Source organism: Anomaloglossus baeobatrachus, chromosome 3, assembly GCF_048569485.1.
Source record: "Anomaloglossus baeobatrachus isolate aAnoBae1 chromosome 3, aAnoBae1.hap1, whole genome shotgun sequence".
NCBI lineage: Eukaryota > Metazoa > Chordata > Amphibia > Anura > Aromobatidae > Anomaloglossus > Anomaloglossus baeobatrachus.
Window position 1 is genome coordinate 477,568,145 of NC_134355.1, and position 12,812 is coordinate 477,580,956.

Consider the following 12,812-nt stretch of genomic DNA (forward strand, 5'->3'; position numbering starts at 1 on the left):
TCTTTGTTTCATCAGTCCACAGGACCTTCTTCCAAAATGTAACTGGCTTGTCCAAATGTGCTTTTGCATACCTCAGACGACTGTTTGTGGCGTGCTTGCAGAAACGGCTTCTTTCGCATCACTCTCCCATACAGCTTCTCCTTGTGCAACATGCGCTGCATTGTTGACAGATGCACATTGACACCATCTGCAGCAAAATGATGTTGCAGGTCTTTGGAGGTGGTAGGTGGATTGTCTTTGACTGTTCTCACAATTCTTCTTCTCTGCCTTTCTGATATTTTTCTTGGCCTGCCACTTCTGGGCTTAACAAGAACGGTACTTGTGTTCTTCCATTTCCTTACTATGTTCCTCACAGTGGAAACTGACAGTTTAAATCTCTGAGACATCTTTTTGTGTCCTTCCCCTGAACAACTATGTTGAATAATCTTTGTTTTCAGATCATTTGAGAGTTGTTTTGAGGAGCCCATGATGCCACTCTTCATAGGAGATTCAAATAGGAGAGCAACTTGCAAGTGGCCACCTTAAATACCTTTTCTCATGATTGGATACACCTGCCTATGAAGTTCAAAGCTCAATGAGGTTACAAAACCAATGTAGTGCTTTAGTAAGTCAGTAAAAAGTAGTTAGGAGTGTTCAAATCAAGAAATTGATAAAGGTGCCCATACTTTTGCACCTGTCAAATTTTGTTTAAATGCGGATTGCACATTTTCTGTTAGTACAATAAACCTCATTTCAATCCAGAAATATTACTCAGTCCATCAGTTATTAGATATATGAAACTGAAATAGCTGTTTCAAAAACCCAAATTGTTATAAAGAAAAAAGGTTAACCCCTTCAGCCACGGGGCATGTTCCGTTTTTGCGGTGTTTTTTTTTTTGCTCCCCTTCTTCCGACAGCCGTAACTTTTTTATTTTTCCCAATATATGGAGAAACATATTAATGGTTCCAGTATGCACACACATTAAAACCTATAAAGAAACGACTGAACCACATGATATAAAGTAATAATTTTTATTATTATAGAAAAATATTTTTTTAAAAGAAGTAAGCATGAGAGTAAGAGGAGTAGAGAGAATACACAGTGAAATGAAAACCCTGAGTTAGTCACCTGTAAGTATAGGGATAAATAAATCAAGGAATACCAATGGTCAATATCTAAGGCACAATCAATAAATTATAAACAATGGAAGGATCACATGGAGTAGGTCAGGTTCATAAAATAAAAATTATCCATTCCTAATTTTATCAGTCTAAAAGACATGCATAAAGTGCCAAGTGTTTAGAAGGAATAAATAAATAATGATGATATAGGGAATAGAACCTGAGGGGTACATTACATGGTAATAAGTATTACAACAGGCGTAATCGATAGAGGAATGTAATAACGCGTTCAGTATAAATGATAAATGAATATAAAGTGCACAATGTGCTATATATTAATTAAAGATAAGTTCATTTACAAGTTAGCATAGTGCAGCATGTTATATAACCCATATACTGAGCACATCATTTCTAAGAGAACCATGTAAATAAAGCACCACTAGAAATTGTAGAGTGACACCTACAGCGTTATGCAGATGTTAGAACAAATTCAATTAATATCAAATTATGCATTGGTATATCGCAAAAATAAGCAATGTAAACATTACATACCAGGGACCACAGGGAGTCTCCCTAACGCGCGTTTCGCGGTCTTTTTCAAGGGTTTCCCTGTACATGGAGGGGATTACATGGACTAATTCAGGTTCTATTCCCTATATCATCATTATTTATTTATTCCTTCTAAGCACTTGGCACTTTATGCATGTCTTTTAGACTGATAAAATTAGGAATGGATAGTTTTTATTTTATGAACCTGACCTACTCCATGTGATCCTTCTATTGTTTATAATTTATTGATTGTGCCTTAGATATTGACCATTGGTATTCCTTGATTTATTTATCCCTATACGTACAGGTCACTAACTCAGGGTTTTCATTTCACTGTGTATTCTCTATACTCCTCTTACTCTTATGCTTACTTCTTTTAAAAAAATATTTTTCTATAATAATAAAATATATTACTTTACATCATGTGGTTCAGTCGTTATTTTATTTTTCCGTCAATCTTGCCATATGAGGGCTTGTTTTTTGCAGGACAAGTTGTACTTTTAAATGAAACTATAAGTTTTACTATATGGTGCACTAGAAAACAGCAAAAAAATTCCAAATGCGGAAAAATTGCAAAAAAAGTGTGATGGCACAATAGTTTTTGGGATGTTTTTTTCACGGTGTTCACTATATGGAAAAACTGATGTATGGGTTTGATGCCTGAGGTCGGTGCGAGTTTGTAGACACCAAACATGTATAGGTTTACTTGTATCTAAGGGGTTAAAAAAAATCACAAGTTTGTCCAATAAAAGTGGCACATGTTTTGCGCCATTTTCCGAAACACGTAGCGTTCTTATTTTTTGGGACCTATGGCTCAGTGATGGCTTATTTTTTGCGTCTCGAGCTGACGTTTCTAATGTTACCATTCTTGCGCAGATGCTATGTTTTGATCGCCTGTTATTGCATTTTGCGTAAAACTTGCGGCGACCAAAAAACGTAATTTTGGCATTTGGAATTTTTTTGCCACTACGCCGTTTACCAATCAGATTAATTGATTTTATATTTTGATAGATCGGGCATTTCTGAATGCGGCAATACCAAATATGTGTATATTTATTTAAATTTTAACCCTTTAATTTTCAATGGGGGGAAAAGGGGATGATTTGAACTTTTAGGTTTTTCTTTTTTTTTTTTTTTTTAAAACTTTTTTTTTTATTTTTTTTTATTTTACTAGTCCCCCTAGGGGGCTTTAGCGATCAGCAATCCGATCGCTATTATCTATCTGCTGATCACAGCTATACAGCTGTAAACAGCAGATACAGTCACTTTCTTTTTCCCTCTGCTCTCGGCCGAGGGAAAACGAAAGTGAAACTTCGTAGCTGCAGGCGTCATCACATGACCCTGTGCTACGATGGCAACCACCGATAGTCACGTGATCACGCACATGACTTCCGGTGGGGGCGGAGGTAAGTAAAAAACATGGCCGCATGCATTTAGATCTTGATGCCAGACTTTGGCAGCAAGATTTAAGGGGTTAATGGCCGCGGGTGGAAGCGATTCCACCCATGGCTAGCAGGCACACATGTCAGCTGTTGAAAACAGCTGATATGTGTGCCGACCGCCGCCGCCTGCCCGCGGCAGGGGGCGGGGCTTAACGGGACACGCTCCATGACGGATATATCCATCCATGGTCGTGAAGGGGTTAACATTAACAGGGGTGCCCAAACTTTTTCATATGACTGTATATATATATATATATATATATACAGTATATATATATATATATATATATATATATATATATATATATATATATATATACACAGTACAGACCAAAAGTTTGGACACACCTTCTCATTCAAAGAGTTTTCTTTATTTTCATGACTCTGAAAATTGTAGATTCACATTGAAGGCATCAACACTATGACTTAAAACATGTGGAATTAAATACTTAACAAAAAAGTGTGAAACAACTAAAAATATGTCTTATATTCTAGGTTCTTCAAAGAAGCCACCTTTTGCTTTGATTACTGCTTTGCACACTCTTGGCATTCTCTTGATGAGCTTCAAGAGGTAGTCACCGAAACTATTCTTTCAATAGTCTTGAAGGAGTTCCCAGAGATGCTTAGCACTTGTTGGCCCTTTTGCCTTCACTCTGCGGTCCTGCTCACCCCAAATCATCTCGATTGGGTTCAGGTCTGGTGACTGTGGAGGCGATCTGGCGGAGCACCTCATCACTCTCCTTCTTAGGGCGGCTTTGCACATTGCAACATCGCACGTGCTATGTCGGTGAGGTCAAATCGAAAGTGACGCACATTCGGCGTCACTTTCGACATCATTGTGTGCAAATTCTAGATGATACGATAAACGAGCGCAAAAGCGTCGTTATCGTATCATCGTTGCAAGCTCCGACTTTTCCATAATTTTGCTGCAGCGATGGTACGATGTTGTTCCTCGTTCCTGCGGCAACACACATCGCTGTGTATGAAGCCGCAGGAGCGAGGAACTTCACCTTACCTGCCGCTGGCGGCTATGTGGAAGGAAGGAGGTGGGTGGGATGTTTACATCTTGCTCATCTCCGCCCCTCCGCCGCTATTGGCCGCCTGCCGTGTGACGTCGCTATGATGCCGCACGACCCTCCCCCTTAGGAAGGAGGCGGGTCGCCGGCCAGAGCGACGGTCGCAGGGCAGGTGAGTGCATGTGAAGCTGGCGTAGCGATAATTTTCGCTACGCCAGGTATCACAAGATATCATACCTGCGATGGGGGCAGGGACTATCGCGTGCGACATTGCAGCATCGGCTTGCGATGTCGCAACGTGCAAAGCCTGCCTTAGTCAAATAGCCCTTACACGGCCTGGAGGTGTGTTTGGAGTTATTTTCCTGTTGAAAAATAAATGATGGTCAAACTAAACGCAAATCGGATGGAGTAGCATGCCGCTGCAAGATGCTGTGGTAGCCATGCTGGTTCAGTATGCCTTTAATTTTGAATAAATCCCCAAGAGTGTCACCAGCAAAGAACTCCACACCATCACACCTCCTCCTCCATGCTTCACAGTGGGAACCATGCATGTAGAGTCTATCCATTCACCTTTTCTGCGTCGCACAAAGACACGGTGGTTAGATACAGAGATCTCAAATTTGGGCTCATCAGACCAAAGCACAGATTTTTACTGGTCTAATGTCCATTCTTTGTGTTCTTTAGCCCAAACAAGTCTCTTCTGCTTGTTGCCTATCCTTAGCAGTGGTTTTCTAGTAGTTATTTTACCATAAAGGCCTGCTGCACAAAGTTTCCTCTTAACAGTTGTTCTGGAGATGTGTCTGCTGCTAGAACTCTGTGTGGCATTGACCTGGTCTCTAATCTGAGCTGCTGGTTACCTGCGATTTCTGAGGCTGGTGACTCGGATAAACTTATATTCCGCAGCAGACGTGACTCTTGGTCTTCTTTACCTGGGGTGGTCCTCATGTGAGCCACTTTCTTTGTAGCATTTGATTGTTTTTGCCAGTGCACTTGGTGACACTTTCAAAGTTTTCCAAATTTTTCTGACTGACTGACCTTCATTTCTTAAGGTAATGATGGCTACTCGTTTTTCTTTACTTAGCTGCTTTTTTCTTGCCATAATACAAATTCTAACAGTCTATTCAGTAGGACTATCAGCTGTGTATCCACCAGACTTCTGCACAACACAACTGATGGTCCCAACCCCATTCATAAGGCAAGAAATCCCACTTATTAAACCTGACAGGGCACACCTGTAAAGAAAAAAAACATTTCCGGTGACTACCTCTTGAAGCTCACCAAGAGAATGCCAAGAGGGTGCAAAGCAGTAATCAAAGCAAAAGGTGGCTACTTTGAAGACCCTAGATTATAAGACATATTTTCAATTGTTTCACACTTTTTTATATTATGTATTTCATTCACATGTGTTAATTCCCAGTTTTGATGCCTTCAATGTGAATCTACAATTTTCAGAGTCATGAAAATAAAGAAAAGTCTTTGAATAAGAAGGTGTGTCCAAACATTTGATCTGTACGGTGTGTGTGTGTGCATATATACAGTTAGGTCCAGAAATATTTGGACAGTGACACAAGTTTTGTTATTTTAGCTGTTTACAAAAACGTGTTCAGAAATACAATTATATATATATAATATGGGCTGAAAGTGCACACTCCCAGCTGCAATATGAGAGTTTTCACATCCAAATCGGAGAAAGGGTTTAGGAATCATAGCTCTGTAATGCATAGCCTCCTCTTTTTCAAGGGACCAAAAGTAATTGGACAAGGGACTTTAAGGGCTGCAATTAACTCTGAAGGCGTCTCCCTCGTTAACCTGTAATCAATGAAGTAGTTAAAAGGTCTGGGGTTGATTACAGGTGTGTGGTTTTGCATTTGGAAGCTGTTGCTGTGACCAGACAACATGCGGTCTAAGGAACTCTCAATTGAGGTGAAGCAGAACATCCTGAGGCTGAAAAAAAAGAAAAAATCCATCAGAGAGATAGCAGACATGCTTGGAGTAGCAAAATCAACAGTCGGGTACATTCTGAGAAAAAAGGAATTGACTGGTGAGCTTGGGAACTCAAAAAGGCCTGGGCGTCCACGGATGACAACAGTGGTGGATGATCGCCGCATACTTTCTTTGGTGAAGAAGAACCCGTTCACAACATCAACTGAAGTCCAGAACATTCTCAGTGAAGTAGGTGTATCTGTCTCTAAGTCAACAGTAAAGAGAAGACTCCATGAAAGTAAATACAAAGGGTTCACATCTAGATGCAAACCATTCATCAATTCCAAAAATAGACAGGCCAGAGTTAAATTTGCTGAAAAACACCTCATGAAGCCAGCTCAGTTCTGGAAAAGTATTCTATGGACAGATGAGACAAAGATCAACCTGTACCAGAATGATGGGAAGAAAAAAGTTTGGAGAAGAAAGGGAACGGCACATGATCCAAGGCACACCACATCCTCTGTAAAACATGGTGGAGGCAACGTGATGGCATGGGCATGCATGGCTTTCAATGGCACTGGGTCACTTGTGTTTATTGATGACATAACAGCAGACAAGAGTAGCCGGATGAATTCTGAAGTGTACCGGGATATACTTTCAGCCCAGATTAAGCCAAATGCCGCAAAGTTGATCGGACGGCGCTTCATAGTACAGATGGACAATGACCCCAAGCATACAGCCAAAGCTACCCAGGAGTTCATGAGTGCAAAAAAGTGGAACATTCTGCAATGGCCAAGTCAATCACCAAATCTTAACCCAATTGAGCATGCATTTCACTTGCTCAAATCCAGACTTAAGACGGAAAGACCCACAAACAAGCAAGACCTGAAGGCTGCGGCTGTAAAGGCCTGGCAAAGCATTAAGAAGGAGGAAACCCAGCGTTTGGTGATGTCCATGGGTTCCAGACTTAAGGCAGTGATTGCCTCCAAAGGATTCGCAACAAAATATTGAAAATAAAAATATTTTGTTTGGGTTTGGTTTATTTGTCCAATTACTTTTGACCTCCTAAAATGTGGAGTGTTTGTAAAGAAATGTGTACAATTCCTACAATTTCTATCAGATATTTTTGTTCAAACCTTCAAATTAAACGTTACAATCTGCACTTGAATTCTGTTGTAGAGGTTTCATTTCAAATCCAATGTGGTGGCATGCAGAGCCCAACTCGCGAAAATTGTGTCACTGTCCAAATATTTCTGGACCTAACTGTATATATATATATATATATATATTCACTAAACCATGATGTTGTTACATTTTAAATATTATATTAGTCTGGGTAAATGTCATTGATTATTTAGTTGCAATATAGTAGAGATTTACCAATATGTCTTACTATCTGCTAATTATTTAATTACCTAATTAATTCTGATGATACATATAATACTTTTAGCATTGTTTGTCAAGCACCTAATGAATGGAACAGACTATCTTTAAAATGTGTTGTGAAATATAGGCTTAAACTCCTCTCTCTGGTGTGTGTCGAATTAGTGCAGCACCAAGAATACTGCCCGTCTTTCTCATACATTACCCATTGATTCAGCTCCCGAGTCAGGGGGTGGGCAACTGGTGCGGCAGCACAGTCTGGAGTCCGCTGGTCTGACAGAGGTCCTCACGCTGCGCTACTTGGTGTGCAGTGGCAGTAAATGTGATGATTCCTGGGGACCTTGCTCCACTAGACGGACCCCGCAGAGGAATGGAGGTGAAAATAATCAATTATTACGCTTTGCTCTAGAGTTTTGCCTGCCAGCACAATGGGAGGAGGTGAGTGGAACTACCTCTGCACCTCCCACCTTATGCTATAGATTGACACAGGAGCACTTCTGTCTTTTAGATCCTGCAATGTGAACAGAGTCTGAAGTTGCCATGACACCTAGTGAGTGAAGAGCAGAACACAGCATGACAATTTCACAGAAAATGTTGCTTACGTTAGAATCAAAAGCATGTTGATCATGCCACCCACTATTGGGAGACTAGAATGAACTTAGTTTGCTCATCAGCAGATGACAGTTCACACCAGTTAAAAGGGAATGTCGATAGTCATCCTTCAACAACTTGTTGCACTCACGGATCGCTATGTAGCCAATCCACAAAGGAAAAAACATGTCTCTTTTATAACAATAACAATTTCCAGATGAGGAACAAGCCCCTTTCACTAGTCTCAGCCTTTAAAGTTGGTAGTCAAGTAAGTATGTGTGCTGCTAAGCTAAAAAATGATGCTTTTATAGGAAAGTTGACTCAAGGGGAGAGATTCCTTTGGATCCTGTATTTCATTGTCAGTGTCTCACTATTTTATACAAGTTGCAAAGGTATTATTGTATCCAGTTTTATTGTCAGCCAGGAATACAGAAGACTGCAATGGCAAAGCTCATGGCCTTTATTGAATCGAGTCTAGAGAGTAAAGATGAGACTCCAGTTTTTAAACTCAGTGAACTGAAGTATTTTTATAATAGAAGAGTGGAGCAACTTGGAGGTTTGAAAGCTAATATTCACTCAACTAGATCAAAAGAGTAGATATTAGGTCTTTTTTTCTGAGCTCAAAACATACCCAGAAGGTCGTGACATACTAATGGTTCTAAACAAAGATGATGGACACTCTTTACGTAAAGCATGTATTTTGGATAATGAATCTGACGCAGTTATACTGACTCATGCTTCAAGCATATTGGAAAGAGATATGCTTTAATACAAATGGTTGCCTTTTAATGGATCTTTTCTAGAAAATTGGCAAGAAAATTCAGTTGTATCTACGTACAGTCACTATTTTCTTTTCTTTTGTAACTGATGAGTCAAGATTCCAAAGTCCTTACAAGAGTAAACTACTGTAGGGAAATCTAATTTTAGCACAGCTTATAAATTATCACACCTTCATGGACTGGCAGTAATGTTCAGCTGGAAAAGTACACTTCTGAAATCAAGAGACCATACTCTCTTTGTTTTTAGGAATTACGTACACTCAAAGATGTGTTCAAAATATGCTGTTGACCTTTTGTTCAACTTGGGCTTATCAGTTTCACGGGATAGAGTGCTGACTAGAGATGAGCTAACTTGTTCTAAAAAGGTTCACCAATTTAAAAATCAGCATGAGCATTCGCTCGTTCAGGTGGGGATCAGATTGACGAACACTTTTCTCAAGATTGGCAAAGATTGGTTTTATTCAGTAACTGTTCGTGGTTGCACTAATGCTTTTCTTCTACCTCATTGTCACTTTGGCTAGGATAGTGGTGCTGTATGATGAGCAGGGGGACTGGTGGAAGAGGTCAGTGGATTGGCGGGCTATTTTTTTTTCTCTTAACTTTATGTGTAGATGTTCCGGCAGCCAAGCAGGGCACAGAAAATATCTACAATGTCCAGACTAAAGGATTTGTGTCATTGGCTACCTAAGTCAAATAACCTTCTTCATATAAAATGTGGGCATGAGGTGTCGGCACCATTTTGTGATTGCTACAGCTTAGGGACGGTGCTGCTGCATCAGCTGCTGTTGCTATCTAGTCATATAGGTAGTTTAGATAGATAGGAGGGCAATAGTGTATAATAGGAAAGTACAGGGGTGTGCAGTGTGTGCCACAACTCGGCATTTCATCATCTAGTGATTGCTAATTGTCTGGTCCTTCCAAAAACTGCTATTTCATCATCTAAATAGATATTGTAAAACCTGTGATCCAGCCAAAAACTGACATTTAATCATCTAAATAGTGGTAAGTGTGTGGTCCTGCTAAAAATTTCTATTTCATCATTTAAATAGTATAAAATCTACGGTCCAGCTCAAAAAACGTTTTCAGCATCTAAACAGGGGAAAATCTGTGGTGCAGCTAAGAAAAGCTTGTTCATCATCTAAATAGTGCAACATTTGTGATTCAGCCAAAAATTGCCATTTACTCATATAAATAGTGGTAATTGTGTGGTCCAGGCAAAAAGTGCCATTTCATCATCTAAATAGAGATTACAAAATCTGTGGTCCAGCCAAAAATTGAAATTTCATTATCTAAATAGAGATTGCAAAATTTACAGTATGGTCCAGACAAAAGTTGTAATTTCATCATTTAAATAGATTGCAAAATCTGTGGTCCAGGCAAAGACTGTCATTCTATCATCTAAATTGCAAATTCTGTGGTCCAGCTAAAAATTACCATTTTATCATCTAAATAGAGATTGCAAAATCTGTAGTCCAGCAAAAATTACCATTTCATTATCTAAACAGAGATCACAAAATATGTGGACCAGCTACAAATTGATAATTTAATTATCTAAATAGTCATTACTAATTTAGTGACAAGTGAATGCAAGTGTGGGCCTAGGGTTGTGAAACAGCTGGTTAAAAGAGGGGAAGGGTACATCAAACATAAGTGGGAAATCCCCCGGTCATGGTGGAAGGGGGAATCGGTGTGGTGTTGAATATGTATGTGGGTAGGCCTTAATGTTACTGAGAGCGCTACTCAACAAACACCGACTCGGCCTATTTAAAGACAACTGACAACATCTGTTACTGGATGGGCTGGTCAATTCCCTTTCTTTGGCAACTGCACAGCTTTATTATTTTTAGATGAGTGCCAGAACCCCTGTACTGTAATATGCTCTCAGGGCAGGAAAAGGAGGGTGACTGTGAAGATGAGGAGTGAGACAACAGAGATGATGACAATAAAGCTGTAGATCCCACTTGGTGTGAACCCAGAGACACGCAGATCAGCAGCGAAGGTGAAGGAGGAAAACGAGGAGGTTACATTGGTGCTTCACGCACAAGCAGGTAATAATGCAACCATGACAAGCTCTGCATCCTCAGCCCCAACTCTGGCTGTGGTCAGTAGCAGTCGTGGGTCTGCAGTTTGCATGGGTGGCAAGGGTTACTTAGCCTGGGCCTTTTTTGAGACCGCAAAAGATGACTTAGCTTACGGTCACTGCCAACTTTGTAAAAAATAACTCAGTAGAAGCAGGAATTTCAATAATTTGACTACAACATGCATGAACCAGCACATGCACAACCAACATTCTAAGAATCTTATTGTTCTAAAACATGGCTAATTGGACTTGGCCAATCACCGGCCACCCCACCAACCACGTCTGCTGCTTCTTCCTTCTCCATGGCAAGTGTTCTAACATAGGTCTTGTGCCACAGAACCTCAACTTCTTTTCCGCTACAGTCGGGGTGACTGAGAGCTCATCAGCTGTTATGAAAGTGGACATACCTGGTGTTTTTGAACAATCTCAGAAATCGATCACACCACATCTTTCTCAATCCTCCTCCTTCATCTCCATGGAAATGCTACCTCCTGTCCAGGTGGATACAGATGGTTTTAGAAAGCTAATGGCCGTGGCAGTCCCCCAGTACAAGTTGCCAAGTCACCTCTACTTCTCTAATAAAGCAGTGCCTGCATTACACCAGCATGTCACAGAAAACATCACCCATTTCTTGAAAAACTCTGTCTGACAGGGTGCAGTTCACCACTGACTCTAAGATGAGCAAGCATGGCCAGGGGCATTACAATTCATTGACTGGGCACTGGGTGACTCTTGTGGCTGCAGGATCAGGTATAGAAGGGGCTGCTCCACTATTCTTGAAATCCCCAAGGCTTGCGGGAAAATTTTTTGTATTTCCCACATCCTCCACTGCTTCTGCCTCCTCCACCTCCTCTAGGGCCTCCAATTGCACCCTTAACCTCTACCTTAATTTAAAGGGAAGGTGTCGTCCAAAAATAAAAAAATTAAATAACTGAAAAAATGTAAAGTATTACTATTTTAATGTTTTGTTTAAATATCATTATTTGTTTTTAATTGAGCAAAATATAAAAAAAATATTAAAAAGTTTGATATTTTCCACTCCTAAAAACTAGGGGGAGCAGCTACTGAAATCCTAGAGAATTCCTACTGTAGAACTAGATCACATTACAGCTGCAGTAACAGTGTGCAGAATCTGCTCTCCTGTCTGTGATGTCACAGCTCCCCCTCCCAATCTGGATGTTTCCAGAAGGATAAGAGAGCAAGACAGTTAGAATCACAGTGCGGAGCCATTTTGCTGGTGACCACAAATGTCTAAAGTGTCACCAAGGACAGCAGGCAGTATCACACAGGGTAGGATTAGATACCCATCTCAGGAGACAGTATCACACAGGATAGGATTAGATATACAGATTAGCAGACAGTATCACACAGGATAGGATTAAATACACAGGTCAGCAGACAGTAACACACCGGACAGGATTAGATACACAGCTCAGCAGACAGTATCACACAGGATAGGATTAATACACAGCTCAGCAGACAGTATCACATAGGACAGGATTAGATATAAGGCTCACCAGACAGTATCAAATAGGAGAGGATTAGATACAAGGATCAGCAGTAGAGTTGAGAGATGTTCGAGGTTCGTCAATTTCATGTTCGAGTGATTTTGGGGGGTGCTCGAGATCGAACTCGAGCTTTTTGCTAAAAGCTCGACAGTTCGAGTTAGATTAAAAAACGGTTCAATCACCATAAACGTGGCTTTTCACAGGAAGGCTATGTGTACATGTTGCTATCTGCATGCGTCCTGTGTGCCCAGCACAATCGCTCTCTCTTTCCTACTCACCGATCATGGGCGCCTCGCTCCACGTCTGTCACAAATCTGAGGCATCTTTCCCTCTTTAGAAAATGGCTGCCGCTTCATTAGTCAATTAGTTATTCCGTGCTTTCCCCGCCCGCCGGCGCCTAAGATTGGTTGCAGTCAGACACGTTCCCAAGCTGAGTGACA